Consider the following 20771-nt stretch of genomic DNA (forward strand, 5'->3'; position numbering starts at 1 on the left):
AACACAGCACCCCAAACAAAAGTGAGGGTCTTGATCTTTTAGCCTACAGTTTGCCGCATGATTTCAACCCCAACCCATCCCTCTAGTTCCCCCCAACATATGTAGCCCCATTCTGAATTCCACAGTCCAGTTTCATTGTTTTCCTTTTTACTTGGTGTTAATGCATCTACATATGTGCTTAGTCACTCAGTCATGTCTGATTCATTCTGACCCCACGAACTGTAGCCTGCCAGGCTCCTCTGTCCACTGAATCTTGCAGGCAAGAATACTACATGTACTTCTAAAAGAGTATGTTGTTAAATATTAGGATTTTTATGAACTTTATAGAAAGTGTATTAGGCTGTATGTTATCATCTGGAACATTTTTTAAACTAAATATTATACAGTTAAAATTCATCCATGACTTGAGTGTTGTAAATTATTCTGATTTGTGAATATAATGTGATTTGTTTATTCACTTTCCCATCATGGACATTATTGCTAAAAGTTCTACCACCATCTGAGGCTTCAGTGAGTAGAGTCTTGCCTCAATGTATCCTTGTCTCATTTTAAGAAACTGCCACAACCACCCAACCATCATCAGCTCCATCAGCTACAATGGAATATTACTCAGCAACTTTAGCCCCTAACAAGAGAGTCAGCCTGTCTTTTGATGCTTTGAAGTCAGGCGTTGACTTCTCCTTTCTAGCTATGAAATTCCTAGAGCCCTAGGTGGCATACTCTTCCGATAAAAGTCTGTTTTTCCTACATAGAAAATCTGTTGTTAAGTGTAGACCCTTCTTGGTTAATTATTTCTGCTAGATCTTCTGGATAGCTTGTTGCAGCTTCTACAGGATCACTTGCTGCTTCACCTTTTAATTTATTTTGTTATGCTTCAGCTTTTTTGTTATGGAGACAGCTTCTTTTCCTAAACCTTGAAACTTTTCTTCTTAGCTTCCTCACTCTCTCAGCCTTCATAGAACTGAAGAGAGTTAGGACTTTGCTCTGGATTGGGCTTTGGTTTAAAGGAATATGGTGACCGTTTTGATCTTTTATCCAGATTACTAAAACTTCCTGCATATCAACCTTAAGGCTATTTCGCTTTCTTATCATTCCTTTGTGTTTACTGGAGTAGCACTTTTAATTTCCTTTGAGAAGTTCTCCTTTGTATTCACAATTTAGCTAATTGTTTGGCACGAGAAGCCTGGATTTCAGCCTATCGTGGCTTTCAGCCTGCCTCCCACACTAACCTTATTCATTTCTAGGTTTTGATTTAAGGTGAGAGATGTGAGACCCTTCCTTTCACTTGAACACTTAGAGGCCACTACAGAGTTATTTATCAGCCTAATTACAATATTGTTGTGTCTCAGGGAACAGGGAGGCCTAAGGAAAAGGAGAAAGATGGGGGAATGGCCAGTTGGTGGAGCAGTCAGAATACATGTAACATTCATGAATTAGGTTTGCTGTTTTATATGGATGTGGTTCAGAGCACCCCAAAACAACTACAATAGTAACATCAATGATCACTGATCCCAGATCACCACAACAAGTATAATAATAATGGAAAAGTTTAAAATATTGTGAGAATTACCAAAATGTGACACAGACACAAAGTGAGCAAATGCTATTGGAAAAAAATGACACTGATAGATTTGCTCAGTGTAAGGTTGCCATAAGCCTTTGTTTTGTAAAAAATCTAAAGCAAAGCACAATAATGTGAGGCATGCCTGTATATGACAAAGGCCATCTGTGACCCACAAAACCTAAACTCTATTCTCTGGCCCTGTACCAAAAAAAAAAAATCTCCCAACTCCTATTCTAGAAGATTTTCTAATTTAGATTTCCAGCGCATTATTTCATTCTTCAATTTCATATTTTCAGTGTTTAGTTCATATATTTTGTTCAATCATTCAAAAAAATTATGCCTGATATTTATGTTTGGTTTTTTTCTCTTGTTTGTAGACTTACGGCTAATCCCATCCTAATAACTTCTAGAACACTGTATTAGGGTGGTTTTAGATTCTCAGTTCATCTTTCTGTTAGGTTGGTGCAAAAGTAATTGCACTTTTACATTGTTGAATTTTGCTACTTGGTATTGGAATACATTCTTGAATAAATGTGGTTATGTTATACATCATTTTAATGTGTATTTCTCACTTTATGTTTTTTGCTAATGACTTATTACTTGCTGTGTATTTTCTATTTCTTTTAGACTATGCAAATAATGTTAGACAAAAAGCTCTTTTCTTATTCAAGTTCAAAATTGGTTGTAAAGCAGCAAGAAAACTTGCAACATTGACAATGCCTTTGGCCCAGGAACTGCTAAGGAGCATTCAGTGCAGTGGCGGTTCAAGAAGTTTTACAAAGAAGGTGAGAACCTTGAAGATGAGGAGTATAGTGGCCAGCTATCGGAAGCTGACAGTGACAACTGAGAGCCGTCATCAAAGCTGATCCCCTTAATAACTATGCGAGAAGTTGCAAAAGAACCCAATGTCAACCATTCTACGGTCATTCGACATTTGAAGCAAACTGAAAGGTGAAAAAGCTTGGTAAGTGTGTGTCTCATGAGCTGACCTAAAATCAAAAAGACGTCCAAGTGTCGTCTTCTCTTATTCTATGCAACAATAAACCATTTCTCGATCAGATTGTGATGTGCTACGAAAAGTGGAGTTTATAAGACAACCAGCTCAGTGGCTGTACCGAAAAGAAGCCCCAAAGCACTTTACAAAGCCAAACCTGCACCAAAAAAAGGTCATGGTCACTGTTTGCACTGTTTAGTGATCTGCTACCCATCTGATCCACTACAGCTTTCTGAATCCTGGTGAAACCATTACATCTGAGAAGTATGCTCAGCAGATTGATGAGATGCATCCAAAACTACCACACCTGCCGCTGGCAGTGGTCAACAGAGTGGGCCCAGTTCTTCTCCATGACAATACCCAACCACATGTCACACAACCAAAAGTTGTTGGTTGTGTGACATGATTGTGTGACACACAGCTTCAAAAGTTGAACGAATTGGGCTACAAAGTTTTGCCTCATCCACCATATTCACCTGACCTCCCACCTACCGACTACCACTTCTTCAAGCCTCTTGACAACTTTTTCAGGGAGAACACTTCCACAACCAGCAGGAGGCAGAAAATGCTTTCCAAGAGTCTATTGAATCTTGAAGCATGGATTTTTACACTACAGGAATAAATAAACTTATTTCTCATCGGCAAAAATGTGTTGATTGCAATGGTCCCTATTTTGATTAATAAAGATGTGTTTGAACTTAGTTATAATGATTTAAAATTCACAGTCTGAAACCACAATTACATTTGCACCAACCTAAATAATATGTTTGCTCTTAATGAAAATCCATAGTCCAATCTGCCTTTTCCCCCTCTTTTAAATAGTTTCACGTCTGAAATATCTTCTCATTCTAACCTGTAGACCCTATGATGAAGAAACTCAGGCAGCAGAAAGCCAGTCAGTGGCTCCTCAGTATATAACACGGATCTACAGATTAGGAATTATCTCTCTACTTCCCAGAGAGAGACCACATGAAATACTCCTTTGATCATTATTTGCCAGCTTTGGGGTTTTGGAGAAGAATCAGTGGGAAGCATATGCTGGAGCTCAGTCAGTGTGTCCTTATTTTTCTGGGATCTTCATTCACAGGGTTCTATCTTAAGGCAGTAGTGGAGAGACGCAAGAGCAGAACAAATTTCTCCTTTACTGTTCTATTCCGCCTTAGCCTACCGAGGCTGCCCTCTCCCCCAGGTCAAGGTTATCACCTTGCTGTGCTAAATCACCGCAGTCACATCTGGCTTTTTGGGATCCCATGGACTGTAGCCCACCAGGCTCCTCTGTCCATGGGATTCTCCAGGCAAGAATACTGGAGTGGGTTGCCATGCTCTCCTCCAGGGGATCTTCCCGACCCAGGGATCAAACCAGAACTCTTTTGTCTCCTGCATCGGCAGGCAGGTTCTTTACCACTAGTGCCACCTATTATCTCAAAACACTCTCCTCGCCACCACCAGCCATGGCCTTAAGTTTCCCCATGGTTCTCTTTGTCTTTTCCTCTTTAATTCCTTCAGGATTCATCTCTTTTTTTAACTTTTAATTTTGTATTGGGGTATACCCAATTAACACGCAACCGTATCTAATATGGATAACCAAAAAGGTCCTACTGTACAGCACAGGGAACTCTGCTCAATGTTGTGTGGCACCCTGGAAGGGAGGGGAGTTAGGGGGAGAATGGATACATGTATATGTATGGCTGAGTTCCTTTGCTATTCACCTGAAAACTATCAGGATTCATCTTGAAAGAGGAAACTAATAATAGCTGTTAAGAGAATATTCTAATGTTTTAAACTGATATGCTTTACATTCATTGGAAAAGACCCTGATGCTGGGAATAATTGAGGACAGGAGAAGGGGCAGCAGAGGATGAGAAGGTTGGATGGCATCATCAACTCAATGGACATGAGTTTGAGCAAACTCTGTGATATACTGAAGGACAGAGAAGCCTCGTGTGCTGCAGCCCGTGGGGTGGCAAAAGGTCGAACACAACTGAGCAACTGAACAACAATCGCAACAGAAAAAGTTTGTATTTAACATGAAAAATACACACAAGGCAATTAACATGCTTATTGAAATCATTGATTAAATTATATCCTGACAGCTTTAAGATATAATTTTCCAAATCAACTCTGCCCATTTAACTGTAAGAATTGAGCAGGAAAGTTCAATACCTCTTTCTCAAAATAACTTCTGGTTATATAACACATACACAAAAAGGACTCCCACTGAGTTCCAGCAATATTTGATTGATTTTATAAAGTAAAAGGAACCTTAGAAGAAGAAAAGGAACAGCTAGTCAGAGAAAGTTGTGTTCCTGATAGATGACAGATGTGAATCAAATAACTGGCTGGAGGCTAGTTTTATCATCAATACTTGACAGAAAATCTGGAAAGACTAAACAGAATCCTTTAGCTAAAATAATCTATGCCTAACCTGTAGGTTCCATGTTGGTAATAAATAGCTACCCTATTCCTGAGAATTAGTCCTCTGTGTGACTTTATAAAGTCCCAAGTGATTGGCACAAGTAGAATGCTCTATGAATATATTTAAATTCTGTTTGTCTACTCCTTGGCGATTCAAGAAACCCATGCATTTATGCATGTGTTGAAAATGTGGCCATCGTAGCTAATGAATCTGCAACTGGATAGGAAAAGAAAGTGATTTGTTAAATGCTTCATAGCAGCTGCATGGAGTCAATTTGCTCAAGTTGACAAGTCAAAGGTCTGCTGGAAAATCACCACTTCTTCTTGAAAGAGGCTGACAGGAAAGGAGCTGCTTGCTATTTTAGTGGTGCCATAAAAGTAAACAGCCAATGTCATTGAGAGAGAAATGAACATTGAATAAAGTTACACACTTATTCAATTTATTTGAATGATCAGAAAAGAAGAATCTATTGCTTTCATGGTTTGGGATCAGTATTAAAATTTGAATTAATTATGAAAGTAATAATTATTACCATACTAATGTAAAGTCATGTGCCCAGGCATTCTTCAAAAAACAATTACCCCAGCTGGCACTTTTTGTGCAATCACATGTGTAAGCCATTCATTGACCTTTACAGAAAGTGAAATGGATGGAGACGGTCACCCATGTCTGCATACTAAAATCACCAGACTATGTGTATGTTACATTCTAGCCTAGCTACTGATTTTAGTTACATAGTTCATCCGTATACTACAGTATCATTATGTGAAAAAAAGTCATAGTAATATGTTGTGCCTTGAAGTTTGGGAAAGTTGTAGAATTTAGGTAGATATCTGATACAACTGTTAAAACTATTACTCTGGGAGGGAAAGAGTAATTTCTACATGCGTATATTTAAAAGAATTAGTAAGCATTGGCCCTTTGCCTTCACTGGTAGATCTTCTGATAGTTAATTTACAAGTTCATCCAAATTTCTTTTTTGACTTTGAGAAATGTAGTTTTTAAACCAAGAACTCAAAAAAAAAAATTTTTTTTTAACAGATTTGGAAAGAAGGGGAAGTAAGAAGAAAGTCATCAAAGAAAATGTTCCATTATTGACAAATGTTTTCTTTCCTGGGAAAGACGAAAACAAAAAACCTGACGTTTTGCACACTTATCACAGCCTCATGTACAAGATTAACCAAAACAAACAAGCAAAAAAAAAAAAGCCAAACAGACTCAGACCCAAGTGAAAGTGAAAGTCACTCAGTTGTGTCCGACTCTTTGCGACCCCATGGACTATACAGTCCATGGAATTCTCCAGGCCAGAATACTGGAGTGGGTAGACTCACCCAAAGCAAGGCAAAATAGAGCAGCTACACTGATGGAAAATGATAATTTTTTTTCTCACTTCTTTATGACTGGCATGGAAAAAATATTCTAATAAATCTGGGTAAGAGTAAATATAAATTCATCTCCCATTACCAAGATAGCAACATCCTTTGAAGATATGGGAGACAGTATAATCTCAGATTTCGGAGAAGGCAATGGCACCCCACTCCAGTACTCTTGCCTGGAAAATCCCATGGACGGAGGAGCCTGGTAGGCTACAGTCCATGGGGTCGCTAAGAGTCGGACACAACTGAGCGACTTCACTTTCACTTTTCCTTTTCATGCACTGGAGAAAGAAATGGCAACCCACTCCAGTATTCTTGCCTGGAGAATCCTAGGGATGGCAGAGCCTGGTGAGCTGCCGTCTATGGGGTCGCACAGAGTCGGACACGACTGAAGCGACTTAGCATAGTATAGCATAATCTCAGATTTAGAGGTGTGAGCTCTGGAACCAAATTAGAGGTGTGAGCTCTGGATTAAAATCTTTGTTATATTTCTCATCGGCACTGTGACTCTGGTCCATTTTCACCATTTCTCCATGGCTAAATTTATGGGGCTACTAATAAGAACTACTTGATATGGCTGTTTGCAGAAATTAAATGTGATTTTATAGTTAAAACATTTTAAAGAGCATCTTTAACACACATAGCAAACCTTTGATGATTTCATGGTTCAATTCATACAAAATCCTGCTTGCATTAAATTCGCATCATAATTACTGCAGACACATGAAGGAGCTATCGGATGGCAGACAGTGGTGACGGTGCTGAGTGCATTCCTGTTTTACTCTGTAATTACTCTTGTGGGACATCATCACCTTTTGGGAGTGCCCATGATCTAGAAACACCTCACATTATGAAAGCTGGAAACGCCACGTACCTACTCCTCTAGCCTCCTTTGCAGGGAGGATATGGACTAATGACCCAACATCATCAAGAGCATTTAGAATCAAGAGATAATGATGTCTGGGAAAGTGATTTATAGTGAGTCCTCTCTGGCAGCTGCAGTTCTCAAACTGAAGAAGCAGTGATGCTAGGAGTGGCAACTGGTCCATTGCCCACTGGGTTCAGCAAACCAAGTTGCCCATCCAGAGCCCAGCAGTGTCCTCCCAATGGGTTGGTCCAGGTATATCTTCTGGCTGTGGAAGCTCTAATCCCACCTACCAAGTTCTTTAGAGTTTCTATGAGCTACCCAGTGTGCTTTTAATTAGTTTCTTTTCTGCTTAACACAGCCAGGGTCCATTTCTCTTTACGTGTAATTGGACTGCAAGGAGATCCAACCAGTCCATCCTAAAAGATATCAGTCCTGAATATTCATTGGAAGGACTGATGCTGAAGCTGAAACTCCAATACTTTGGCCACCTGGTGCGAAGAACTGACTCATTTGAAAAGACCCTGATGCTGGGAAAGACTGAAGGCAGGAGGAGAAGGAGATGACAGAGGATGAGATGGTTGGATGGCATCACCAACAAAATGGACATGAGTTTTGGTAAACTCTGGAAGTTGGCCATGGACAGGGAGGCCTGATGTGCTGCAGTCCATGGGGTCACAAAGAGTTGGACATGACTGAGTGACTGAACTGAACTGAACTGAAGATCTGTGACTGATAGAGCTTGGGTGTTATTGAAGCTCTCTCCATAAGAATGTATTCATTGTATGCTAAAAAAAAAATAATAATCTCTACAGTGAGGGAAAAAAGAGCCTAAATACTCAGCTCACAAAATAAAGTATGTATCAAATACATATAAAGTAGCCTTTTTAAAATTACCTTTTAATAATAATTTTAAACATGTTAGTTACACAAAGAAACCTGATCCTTATTTAAAAAAAGAAAATAGTGATAAACATATAAACACACATACATATACAAAAACTCTAAAATTCCACTGCCTCCAGAGATAAATATTGTTTAGAGTGTGTACGAGCTCAGTCGCTCATTCATGTCTGACTCTTTGCGACCCATGTGCTATAGCCTGCCAGGCTCCTCTATCCATGGGATTCTCCAGGCAAGAATACTGGAGTGGGTTGCTATTTCCTCTTCCAAGGGATCTTCTTGACTCTGGGATAAAATCCATGTCTCGTGCATCCTCTGCATTGGCAGGTGAATTCTTTACCACTAAGCCACGTGAGAAGCCCATTGTTAAAACTAAATCCTTGTAAACTTTTCTATATGATATTGTATGTGTGTATATTATATATATGTATATATATAATTATGTCATATGTCCATTTTCGCACTATTATCTTTTTTAAAACAATGCATCCTAAACATCTTTCCACTTCATTAAAGTCTAAATCTACTTTAGTGTTTGCCTGATAGTGTTATACACATTATTTCTATAACTATGTCTATAATATTACTGGGCAAAACATTATATCTCAAGCTTGAGATTATATTATATTATATTTCAAGCTTGTAAATAATCGTATAACGAAGCCTACATGCATTTTTTCATACTTGCCCGACTATTTTCTACAAATAACAGAAAATTTGAATGACTCTGGGGATCCATCTGCAAAATAGGAGATGGTTCCCAAGGTGATTCTGCCTTGTGCCTCTTACCTTGTATTAGTATTTATACACTCTGGTTTTTTTTTTAAGATATTTTTCTTGAGCTAACATTGGTCTATCACACAGTATGTTTCATGTCTATACCATTATATTTCTACTTCTCTATACACGACTGTGTGATCACCACCAAAAATTTAGTTTCCATCCATCACCATTCAGTTGATTCTCTGTATCTGCATGTTTGGTTTGGTTTATTCATTATCTTTATTTTTTGTTTGTGTTTTATATTGCACAGTTGAATGAAGTAATGTGGTGTGTGTCATTTTCCATCCAACTTACTTCCTTCAGCATAATACCCTTTAGAAGCATATTGTTCAATAGGATTTTCTGCTGTGATGGAAATATTCTGTGTCTATGCTGTACAAAACCATAGCCACTAATCAAGCATGGCTATTGATTGCTTGGAATATTGCTAGTGTAATTGAGGAACTGCACTTTTTTTTTTTAGTTGATTTCTTTATTGTATTTTTGGCTGTTCTAGGTCTTCGTTGACACTCAGGCTTTCCTTTAGTTGCAGTGAGTGGAGGCTACTTGCAGTTTGCAGGCTTCTCATTTTGGTGGCTTCTCTTGTTGCAGAGCATTGGCTCTAGGACACTCTGGTTTCAGTAGTTGCAGCTCCAGAGCTCTAGAGCACAAGTTCAGTAGTTGTGGTGCAAGAGCTTAGTTGCTCCAGGGCTTATGGGATCTTCCTGGATCAGGGATTGAACCCTGTCTCCTGCTTTGGCAGGTGGATCCTCTACCTATGAGCTACCACGGAAGCCCTTTAATTTTTAATGAAACTTTAAAAAATTTAAATAACCACATATATCCAGGGGCTCCCTTGTCAAATAGGGCTTCCCTGGTGGCTCAGCAGTAAAGAATCCACCTCCCAATGCAGGAGACCCAGGTTCGATCCCTGGATTGGGAAGTTGCCTGGGAAAGGGGATGGCAACCCAGTCCAGTATTCTTGCCTTGGAAATCCCATTGACAGAGAAGCCTGGTAGGCTACAGTCCGTGGGGTGGAAAAAGAGATAGACATGACTTAGGAGCTACAGTCTGTGGGGTGGCAAAAGAGATGGACATGACTTAGTGACTAGACAACAACAACAAATCACTCTCATCCTTTATGACTTCATTTTTGGACTATGCATTATATTGTATGAAGCTATCTCTGCTTTTGTATGTTCTTATGTGAAATCCCTTAACATTTCTTTTATTTGCAATGATTTTTTGACATTTTACATCACGTACATTTGATTTCCTGCAGAGAAGCTAGCATAACATCCCCTAAAAAGGAAAAATAAAAATACCTGAACAAGTGACATAATTGCCTTTATACTTTTCAAAGGTAATCATTAGCCTATATATATTTCTGACGCATCTTAGTAGCAAGAGTGTCAAAGTGACAGAACCTGTATCAAATCTATTTTAAACAAAGCATTTGCTACATTTATACCGCTCTTTTCATTGCTCCTGAGCCATCTTTTCAGTTTTTCAAGATTTCAATTTAGAAATATTCTATTACATTTAAAATGTCTTAGAAAAAATTGTAATGTTTATTCTTATTTTTATAATGAAGTATCTAATAGTAATTTAAATTTGCGTCTTTAATCTACATTACTGCCATATCTTCCTCATTCATGTGCTTTTATATATTTTCAATTTTTGTTCTTTGTTTTTCTGGCTTTTCTGATTCTTTGTTTTTGAAGTACTGTCATGTATATAAATTGAGCTATAGCATTTTCTCATCAAAATTCCTCAGACATTGTTCTCTTGTCTTCTAGATTTTAAGGTTGCATTCCTTGAAGTCTGATACTGTTTGTTTGGGGGCTGGGGGAGTTGAAACCTGTTTTTTTCCTGAGTGGATATTGTTATGGACTGAATTGTGTCTCCTCCAAAATTTGTATGTTGGAGGACTAATCCACAATGTGACTATATTTGGAGATAATGCCTTCCTGGAGGTGTTAGGTCTTTGTCACTAATGTCATGAATTCCTTATAGATTGTATTCTCAGGCTATTTATAAGTCTGACTTTTCAATATGGCATATATTCATCTTCTACTACATTGTTATGGAATTTTAGTAAGAATGTAAACAAATAATCCACTGGGATCAGATAATTAGATATTCCTACCCAACAGAACTCTACTAGTTTTATTAGAAGGTAACAAGTTCACAGTCAGTGCCATATTTCATTCAATGAAATTTGAAATAGAAAGAGAAATAGGAATTCAGTACTCAATAATTGGCTCAATATTTTAAATCAGCCATTCTAAAAACTTAATCCCTTTTTCTGTTCTTTACTCTTCGCTCAGTTCAGTTCAACCGCTCAGTTGTGTCCAACTCTTGGCAACCCCATGGACTGCAGTACGTCAGGCCTTCTTGTCCATCACCAACTCCCAGAGTTTACTCAAACTCATGCCCATTGAGTCAGTGATGCCATCCAGCCATCTCACCCTCTGTTGTCCCCTTCTCCTCTCAGCTTCAATCTCTCCCAGCATCAGAGTCTATTCAAATGAGTCAGCTCTTCACATCAGGTGGCCAAAGTACTGGAGTTTCAGCTTCAGCATCAGTCCTTCCAATGAATATTCAGGACTGATTTCCTTTAGGATGGACTGGTTGGATCTCCTTGCAGTCCAAGGGACTCTCAAGAGTCTTCTGCAACACCACAGTTCAAAAGCATCAATTCTTCAGTGCTCAGCTTTATTTATAGTCCAACGCTCACATCCATACATGACTACTGGGAAAACCATAGCCTTGACAAGACGGACCTTTGTTGGCAAAGTAATGTCTCTGCTTTTTAATATGCTGTCTAAGTTAGTCATAACTTTCCTTCCAAGGAGTAAGCGTCTTTTAATCTCATGGCTACAGTCACCATCTGCAGTGATTTTGGAGCCCAAAACACCAAAGTCTGCCACTGTTTCCCCATCTATTTGCCATGAAGTGATGCAACCAGATGCCATGATCTTAGTTTTCTGATTGTTGAGCTTTAAGCCAACTTCTTCACGCTCCTCTTTCACTTTCATCAAGAGGCTCCTTAGTGCTTCTTCACTTTCTGCCATAAGGGTGGTGTCATCTGCATATCTGAGGTTATTGATATTTCTCCCAGCAATCTTGATTCCAGCTTGTGCTTCCTCCAGTCCAGCATTTCGCATGATGTACTCTGCATTTAAGCTAAATAAGCAGGGTGACAGTATACAGCCTTGACATATTCCTTTCCCTATTTGGAACCAGTCTGTTGTTCCATGTCCAATTCTAACTGTTGCTTCCTGACCTGCACACAGATTTCTCAGGAGACAAGTCAGGTGGTCTGGCATTCCCATCTCTTTCAGAATTTTCCACAGTTGATGGTGATCCACACAGTCAAAGGCTTTGGTATAGTCAATAAAGCAGAAATAGATGTTTTTCTGGAACTCTCTTGCTTTTTCGATGATCCAGCGGATGTTGGCAATTTGATCTCTGGTTCCTCTGCCTTTTCTAAAACCAGCTTGAACATCTGGAAGTTCACAGTTCACATATTGTTGAAGCCTGGCTTGGAAAATTTTGAGCATTACTTTGCTAGCGTGTGAGATGAGTGCAATTGTGCTGTAATTTGAGCGTTCTTTGGCATTCCCTTTCTTTGGGATTGAAATGAAAACTGACCTTTTTCCAGTCCCGTGGCCACTGCTGAGTTTTCGAAATTTGCTGGCATACTCTTCCCTATAATTTGTCAAATAAACACTTTACTTTTAAAAATACTTTCTCAAGTTACTTTTAATTACTTTCCTACAGAAAAAAAAAATATTTAGCTTAAAATTGCAAATAACATGCAGCATGATGGTATAAATAATATAGATTGTATACATTTAGGTAGAGAGATAACAAAAAATCATATATATGTGTGCATATGAAAACATATATAAGAATACATATTTGTAACAAAAGAGGAAAAGTAAGCAGGAATGTAAGAAATGCCAAATCCATGAAAGAGTTTAACAACATATATATTTACTAGTTTTATGTCAGTTTCGATGCTAAACTTTTCCCCCAAAAAGGGAAAATCTGATCAAGATCCCAGAAGACACAAACAAATGAAAAACAAAAACAAGTTTTTAGGAAAATAGCAACTATTTGGAAAATGATATTGGATAGAAATCTCTCCTAGGGATCTACTTTCAGATTATTAAAGTATTCATTCATATGGTTGGGATCTATGAAAATCCTTTCTTTACTCTACATCTTGCTTAGAGATATACAATCACAAAGCTCTAAGTCATTCACCCTTTCAAGTCATTCATTGTGAACCACACAGGACAATTCATGGCAGCTATCATTACTACTTCAATGTGTACCTCATTTTCTCTCTAGCAGACACACTAACACATTTGACAGATGAGAAAACTGATATTCAGAAAAAGTGAACAGCTTGCTAATGAAGTGTAGAAAAAGTTTAAAACAAAGCTCTAGTTGGTTGTGCAGCCATTATTCTGTCTACTTCTCACCCTACCACTTTGTCATCACTATTCAAGTTGGAATTATCCTGTTCTCTGAATAGAGTGTGTTCATTTTATGCATCAGCAGGCATAACTTAAATACATTAGTATGCGGAGAAGGTGTTTGTCTCCTGAGTTCTTGAGAATAAGTCTGCAGGAGAAAATACGAAACTAGAAATATGGATACTGGTTTCCATGAAGAAGTAAGATGTCCTGTTTGGGGGAATGTCCAAAGGTCATGGCTGAAAGGATGCAGAAACAAACTGTGCCTCTCCCTGTGATCACAAAGCTGGTCCTGTTTTTAGCTAAATACATATACTTTTTATGTCCAGGTATGGCTTATATCTTAATATAAGATGATTGTCCTAATGTATTTCATCTGTATTACATTTTCTTAACGCTTTCAGAACTCTAAAATAGCACAAGGGGAAAAAAAAATCCTTATCATTGCTACATTCTTCAAATTTAAACTAAGTAGCTGAGCTCTAGGCACTTATAACAGCCACAGTATAAAATTGTGAATCTCTTCCAGGATGACATTAGCCATGAAAAATTAAGAAACATGGCACATACATTAGGAAAAATAAAAGCTTCTTAGAAATGCAGTGAGCAGAAGCATGTACTGAGAAGACCAAACAGCCTCAAGCTTTTATCCTCTTTTGCTTTTATCTGATGAAATAAAAGGAACACACCAACTGCTGAAAAAGTTTTGCCCTTTGAACTTTGCAATGATCTACTATTTTTTCATACAATCTAATTAATACAATTACAGTGGAACTAATGATTAGTGCAGTGTTTCAAAGCAAACATAGAACTTGTCAGGACTGTAATTTTAGAGATTATTTTATCTCAAAAAGTTACTTTTTCTCCAACTTTAAAACAATGGCAAACAAACACTTTTAAAAAATTTACCCATTTCCTTTATTTCTGCAGCAATTTTAAGTGGCGAATTGTTTAATAGTGTCAAAATTGCCATAAAATCAAATCTGATACTTTAGTCACTAAGTCGTGTCCAATTTTTTGCGACTCCATGGACTGTAGCCTGCCAGGTTCCTCTGTCCATGGGATTCTCCAGGCAAGAAGATTGCCATTTCCTACTCCAGGGGATCATCCCCACCCAGGGCTTGAACCTGGGTCTCCTGCATTGCGGGCAGATTCTTTACCAACTGAGCTACCAGGGAAGCCCCCAAATCAAAATCAGATCTACTTAATGGAAAAATTTGATTGAATTAACAGCAAAATTGACCTAAACAATAAAAATATTTATTGAGAAATAGATACAAAATAATTTGCATGAAATTTGTTCCCTGGTGCTCATTCATTATAACACTTGTTATAATGGTTATTATTTGCCTTTTCTGGCTATTTCCAAACTGGAAAATACTGTTTTAAAAGAATATATTAGTGTCCCTGGAAGAAGATATTTTCTATCTATTTATTACCATTAATTTTTTTTCAGTTCACCTCTGAGAACAATTGTCTTAAATTTACTCAATTTTCTAGGGAAGAAGAAAATTCACATAGAAGACCTCATGAATCATGGCATTATAAATTTACAACTGTGAAAGTTCTTTCCAGTTCCACTGGTTTAATACCATAATTGAATAACATAATTCGCAATTTCAATGTATCTTCTGGCTATGTGCACAAGGAAAAATTAATTAAAATAGGCTACCCTATTCAACCAAATAATAGTGAACAAATTTTTAATTATTCAATAATACATGAGAAATATATAAAATAATTCTTAGCTTTGAAAAAATGTCCTTGGTGTATTTCTGGTGGGAACATTTTGGAGAATTTTCCAAATTGAAACTTTTTGTTCATGTTGTTGCTCAGTCGCTATGTCATGTCCAAACCTCTGCAACCCCATGGACTGCAGCATGCCAGGCACCCCTGTCCTTCACTGTCTCCCGGAGTTTGCTCAAATTCATGTCCACTGAGTCGGTGATATTCAATCATCTCATCCTCTGTCATCTCCTTCTCCTTTTGCCTTCAATCTTTCCCAGCATCAAAGTCTTTTCCAAAGAATCAGCTCTTTGCATCAGGTGGCTAAAGTACTGGAGCTTCAGCTTCAGCATCAGTCCTTCTAATGAATATTCAGGGTTGATTTCCTTTATTGAAACTAGTCTATCTCAAATCTTATATGGTGAAAGCATACCTTTATCATATGCCTTGATATCTCTCCAGAAAGTTCCTCTGGTTTTATCTTCTTCTTCACGAGTATTATGCCTGTTCTTTTTTATTATTATTATTGAGGTCTACCTGATATACAATATTATAGAAGTTTCAGGTGTACTACATAGTGATTCACAATTTTAAAAATTGTCCTCCATATAGTTATTATAAAACATTGGCTACATTCCCTGAGCTGTACAATATGTCCTTGTAGCTTATTTATTTTATACATAGTAGTTGATATCTCTTAATCGCATATCCCTTTACTACCTCTCCCCTCTTACCTCTTCCCACTGGTAATCACTCATTTGTTCTCTATATCTGTGAATATATTTGTTTTTCTAATGTTCATTAATTTGTCTTATTTTTTTAGGTTCCATAGATGTGATTCTATAGAGTATTTGTCTTTGTCTGACATTTCATTTCACATAATACCTTCCAAGGCCATCCATGTTGTTACAAATGGCAAAATTTCATCATTTTTTATGGCTGAGTAGTAGTATACTGTGTATATATATACACCACATCTTTATCCACTCATCTGCTGATGGACACTTCGATTGATTCCGTATCTTGTCTGTGGTAAATAATGCTGCTGTAAACATGGGATACACATATCTTTTCTAATTAGTGTATTTGGTTTTCTTTTGGATATATACCCAGGAGTGGAATTGCTTGGTCATATGACAGTTGTAGCTTTAGTTTTGTTGATACTGTTTTCCACAGTGACTGTACCAATTTACAGTCCCACCAAAAGTATAGGAGGGTTTGCTTTTCTCCACATCCTTGCCAACACTTATTTGTGGTCCTTTTGATGATAGCCATTCTGACAGGTGTGAGGTTGTTATGCCTAGTATTATCCCTTGGTTTTAGAATCAAGTTACAATTCAAAAAATTCTGCTGGAATTTGGAATTGTAATATGACTTTTTATATCAATCTGAAGAATAGGTATTTTCAATATATGGTATTATACAATATCAACATTGATGTTACCTCTATAAATAATCAAATTACCATGTTAGATAGTGAAATATCAGATGTTTTGATGTACGGAGCAGGATCCATAAAACCAGTTGTGGGGCTCCTTATAAGGTGTTGCTTTAATATTAAACAAGCATGCTTCATCTGAATTTGTTCTTTAAGTTGAAGTCTTGTTGGCACTGTTACTCAGAGCATTGGTTTGAAGTTAATAGGGTCATAGAACAAAAAAAAATTTCAACTCTACTGAGCAAAGTTACCTAATTTCATTGACACAAGTAATTGAATTTCACTAGGAGTAACAAATGGAACAGATATGAGAGAAGCTGTATGGATCCTGGAATTTAACTGCAGGAAAATTCAGGTAAAAAAAAATACTGCATAATTTTATAGGTGTGGATTTCTGGTGAATTTTTTTTTTTTACCAAATAAATATGTGTGTTTATTTCTTCATAGTAGAAAAAAACTTAAAATTGAATGTTCAAAGAAATGAAAATACATTTAAAAAACAGGTGAAATAACTAGGAAACGTTGGTAGTTTAGAATTCGAGGTTCATTTCATAATCTCACTTTTTGTATTCTTCTGCTATACTCACACACCACATCCCTTGCTTGGGTGTGCATGCCCGCTCAGCTGCTCAGTCATGTCTGACTTTTCAACCCCATGGACTGCTGCTCACCAGGCTCCACTGTCCATGGGATTCTCCAGGCAAGAATACGAGGGTGGGTCACAATTTCTTTCTCCAGGGAATCTGCTCGACCTAGGGATCAAACTCGCATCTCCAGAGTCTCCTGCATTGGCAGGTGGATTCTTTACCACTGAGTCATCTGGGAAGCCACATCCCATGCTCATCCCACTCCAGCACTGAGCATCTTAGCCAGACTCTGTACAAATCATTCTGTTAATGAAGGCATTCTCCTATCTTCAAGCCACCCCTCTCTTCTGTGACATATGTTGATACAGAGATTTATTGACTTTCTTTTGCTATTACCTACTAAAATGTTTGGATAATTGTCAACTGCTACAGGTCCCTCTTAGACATGATTTGTTGCTACATGATAATAGTTGGGGCTTCCCAAGTGGTGCTAGTGGTAGAGAACGCACCTGCAATGCAGGAGACATAATGGGACGTGGGCTCAATCCCTGGGTGGGGAAGATCCCTGGAGTAGGAAATAGCAACCCACTCCAGGATTCTTGCCTGGAGAATCCCATGGACAGAGGAGCCTGGTGGACTACAATCCATAGGGTCACAAAGAGTCAGACACGTCTGAATCAACTTAGCACACATGCACATACGATAATAATAGTTAATTTAGTTGAGCAATTGTTACATTGCCAAGTACTGCTGCTAAGTCTTGAAGGCTTAAATTGTCCAATGTTGTCTTCACAACAGCGGCTGAGAGGTTTATATGATCATTAGATCCATTTTATAGATGAGTCTAGAGATGTTAAGACACTTGCCTAAAGTTACAGAACTGGTAAAGGACAGAGCCAAGACCTGAATCTAAATTAGTCCATCCACTGTTTCCTATGCTCTTGTATGGAGCTTTCAGAGTTAAGGCAACATTTGAGATCATTTTTAGGTAGTATCATTTTTGGATTCAGTTAATTAGTACCAATATTACTCTTCCCATCTGTCAGTTTTCTGTTTATCTCTCAGCCTCTGAGCCAAATCCCAAAAGTGGTTTTAAATTCCCCTAGATAAACTTTGAGATCAGAAACAATTTAACCCTGAACAGATACTTTCATTTTTAGAGAGCTGAAAGAAAACGTATAAATAAAGAAACTGGAAAATTGGAGCATTGAAGTATTTGGGCAAATATGCCATCCCAATAGCTATTTTTTTAAAAATAAACTCATCATTTTGGCTTATATGAACATTATTGACTTTAAGTGTGTTTTTGCCTTCGTTTAAATTATGCATATTAACATAAATACACAGAGCAAAGGGAAGTAAGTAATTTGCATTTTATAAATGTAATTAGCATTAATAGGATGTATGCACTCTGAAATTTGAGATGATATAGTTGCATTAATTCTCTTCCCCTGATAGATTTAAATGATTCCAGAATATATTCCTTTCTAATTAGATTGTTCTAACAAGGATAACTCAGTTTGATGAGCATTTAGAGTTCAATAGAATAGAACTGGAATTTTAACAACATAATAAGGTATTTCTTGGTTTTCTGTACATCAAGCTTTCAAAAATATCCTTAAAATTATTCCTACAATATTTGTTTGCTCCTACTTAGAAATTTTATTCTGAAAAAAGTGAATTTTTTTAACACACCAAAGTGCAGCCTGTACCAAAGGAACAACTACGTAATTATGTGATTTTTCAAATAGGTTTTATGTTCTTATGTAAGAAAAAATCCATTAAAAAAAAATACAGTAATATCTAACTCAATGTGAACACTGAGCAAACTATAATAATACTTTAAAAACCAACAGTTAATCCTAGCAAATACTTTTAATCACCCAAAACATGTATTGTATTTCTTAATGTATTGTTCATTTTGTTCTATTATAGCTCATTTTATTTTATTTATTTATTTATTTTTTTTATAAATTTATTTATTTTAGTTGGGGGCTAATTACTTTACAATATTGTAATAGTTTTTGCCATACATTGACATGAATCAATAGTTTAGAAGTTTCAGAGTGTTTTGATTTTAACACACTATGGTCTAACTGATCGATTAAAGTGATTAATCGATTAATTGATTAATTAATCGATTAATCCCCCTCTAAGAAACACAGAAGCTATATCACCAAAGCTAGTAAGTCCTCAGATATTAAGGTTTAAGACAGTGCTCACTTATATTTATAGAATGTCATTTACGATGGAATTTATTCTATGTTTTGCTCAAAGAATGGAATTTTTAATTCCATTGCCCAGAGAGCCTCCATTTAGCCGTCTATGAGGTTATATCACCCACCCAACCCCCCAGCCTCACATTTTTTTTTAAAGTTTTTTGGAATGGACACTCAAAAAACTTGGCCTGAAACCTAACATCAACCTTTTATTGTAGAAATAGTTTAATTCTGCAAATAATGACTTGCAGTCAGTTAACTTCAAAAATCAACCTCACTTTCACTGGAATGTTTACAAGAAATAGGCATAGTGAGAAATATATTTGTTATACACATATGGTGTTTTCATATAAATTCTCAAAGAATTATAGTCCTAAACCATGAGATGTTGGCTGAATTTCCCCCTTGCTTTCCTGATTTATTGATTTTTCTTATTTTTCTCTTTCTAGCCTATTTCTGAGTTAGGCTCCATAATGCTACACAAATCAGTAAAATAACCTTGGAACATTCATGGAGACATACTATTTTTGACTTGCCTTGGGTGGCTTCTTCTGGGGCCTCTCTCCATGGCTTGCAGGTGGCCGCCGTCTTGCCCCCTCCCCCTGCACGTGGTTGTCTGTCTGTGCACACAGGCCCCTGGTGGCTGTGTGTTCTAACCTCCTCGTCACATAAAGACATTTGTCCGATTGATTTAGGGACCATCCATTCCACCTCATTTAATCTTAGTTATGTCTTTGACTCTGTCTCCAAACAGTCACGTTCTAAGCAGGAGGCTTCAACATATGAATTTGGCAGGGAGATGAAAGGGAGTACACAGTTCAGTCCATAACATGACTAAACTACTTTTCTGCCAAACATCTACTTTCCCTCACTCCAGTACTCTTCCCGAAGGAGTGATTTTCATTACACATTCCTGCTTCTTGGTCCTTGGTCTGGCCCGTGAAATATAAGCAGAACTTTTGTTGTTGTTGTTGAAGTATAGTTGCTTCACGGGTCTTCCTAGGTGGCACAGTGGTGAAGAATCTGCCTGCCAGCACAGAAGGTACAAGAGACACAGGTTTGATCCCTGGGTTGAGAAGATCCCCTGGAGTAGTAAATGGCAACTCACTCCAGTATTCTTGCCTGGGAAAGCCCATGGACAGAGGCGCCTGGCAGGCTACAGTCTATGAAGTCACAAAGAGTCAGACATGACTGAGCAACTGAACATACACAAACGCACACATAGTGGATTTACACGGCTGTGCCAGTTTCTGCTGTGCAGCAAAGTGAATCAGCCAGATGTATACATAAATATATGCCCTCTTTTAGTGATTCCTTTCCATTTAGGTCACCACAGAGCACTGAGCAGAGTTCCCCGTGTATACAGTTGGTTCCCATTAGTTATCTATTTTATACATAGTAGTGTGTATATATCAGTATCAATCTCTCATTT

General features: G+C 37.5%; 2 long non-coding RNA genes across 2 annotated transcripts in view; one reads left to right on the forward strand and one right to left on the reverse strand.

The window, feature by feature from the left end:
• Positions 1-20463, reverse strand: part of LOC145518051 (uncharacterized) — a 38559-nt gene extending 18096 nt beyond the window's left edge. Inside the window, exon 1 of the long non-coding RNA XR_014062557.1 lies at positions 19876-20463. This is a non-coding gene — a long non-coding RNA (uncharacterized LOC145518051). The remainder of the gene's footprint in view (positions 1-19875) is intronic.
• The window catches only part of LOC145518052 (uncharacterized), a 179302-nt gene that overhangs the window by 132855 nt on the left and 25676 nt on the right, over positions 1-20771 (forward strand). The window lies entirely within an intron of this gene.

The sequence above is a fragment of the Giraffa tippelskirchi genome, chromosome 8, assembly GCF_054371585.1.
Source record: "Giraffa tippelskirchi isolate mGirTip1 chromosome 8, T2T-mGirTip1v1.2.pri, whole genome shotgun sequence".
Taxonomy (NCBI): domain Eukaryota; kingdom Metazoa; phylum Chordata; class Mammalia; order Artiodactyla; family Giraffidae; genus Giraffa; species Giraffa tippelskirchi.